We start from the raw sequence: 1,029 nt of genomic DNA, 5'->3' as shown, positions 1-1,029 counted from the left end.
CCATCACTTTCCAATCCATTCCATCACTTCCCACCTCTTCCCATCACCTCCCACTGCCTCCCACCACTTTCCAACTCTTCCCATCGCTTCCCACCACTTTCCAGCACTTTCCAGCTCTTCCCACCTCTTCTCAACTCTTCCCACCTATTCACACCACCTTCCAGCTCTTCCCATCACTTCCCACCACTTTCCAACCCTTCCCCTCACCTCCCACCGCCTCTCACCACTTTCCAGCTCTTCCCACCACTTTCCAGCCCTTCCCATCACTTCCCACCGCTCTCCAACCCTTCCCATCACTTCCCACCTCTTCCCATCACCACCCACTGCCTCCCACCACCTTCCAACTCTTCCCATCACTTCCCACCACTTTCCAACTCTTCCCAGTGCTTCCCAACACCTCCCACAGAGTCCTACCATTTTTCAATCCTTTCCATCACTTCCCACCACTCTCCAACTCTTCCCATCACTTCCCATCACTTTCCAGCTCTTCCCATCCCGTCCCACTGCCTCCCACCGCTTCCCAGCTCTTCCCATCACTTCCCACCACTTTCCAGCTCTTTCCACCTCTTCCCACCACTCTCCACCTCTTCTCATCATCACCTCCCACCTGCCTCTCACCACTTTCCAACCCTTCCCATCACTTCCCACCACTCTCCAACTCTTCCCACCTCTTCCCACTCCCTCCCACCACTTTCCACCATTTCCCATCACTTCCCACTGGTTCCCACCATCTCCCAGAGTTTTCCAGCTCTTCCCACCCCCTCCCACCCTCTCCCCCCCGTCCCCCACGCACGAGCTGCAGGAGGAGGCCGCGGATGATGGAGCGGGCGCAGAGGACGAAGGACAGGGAGCACACGAGGATGACGACGACGTCGAAGAACAGCCGGAAGGAATTGTCACCTGTGGGACACCGGGGGGGGGCTGCTCGGAACCTGGGCACCCCCTGAGCCCCCCCATGGCCTGTTGTCACCCCCTCTGGGGACAGGAGTCACCCCTGGGGACAGGAGTCACCACTGGGGACAGGAGTCA

At 58.7% G+C, this 1,029-nt stretch overlaps 1 long non-coding RNA gene across 1 annotated transcript; it reads right to left on the bottom strand.

The window, feature by feature from the left end:
* Nucleotides 1-213: 213 nt before the first annotated feature.
* Nucleotides 214-717, bottom strand: LOC113942741. Its single transcript, XR_003526036.1, has 3 exons — nucleotides 619-717; nucleotides 335-524; nucleotides 214-304 (listed from the first exon to the last, which is right to left on the bottom strand). It is a non-coding gene; the product is annotated as an uncharacterized LOC113942741 (long non-coding RNA).
* Between the last annotated feature and the right edge of the window lie 312 nt (nucleotides 718-1,029).

Source organism: Corapipo altera, unplaced genomic scaffold (assembly GCF_003945725.1).
Source record: "Corapipo altera isolate COAL_440 unplaced genomic scaffold, ASM394572v1 132634, whole genome shotgun sequence".
Taxonomy (NCBI): Eukaryota; Metazoa; Chordata; class Aves; order Passeriformes; family Pipridae; genus Corapipo; species Corapipo altera.
The sequence above is the reverse complement of the archived record's forward strand: the minus strand, read 5'-3'. Positions and strand labels throughout refer to the sequence as shown.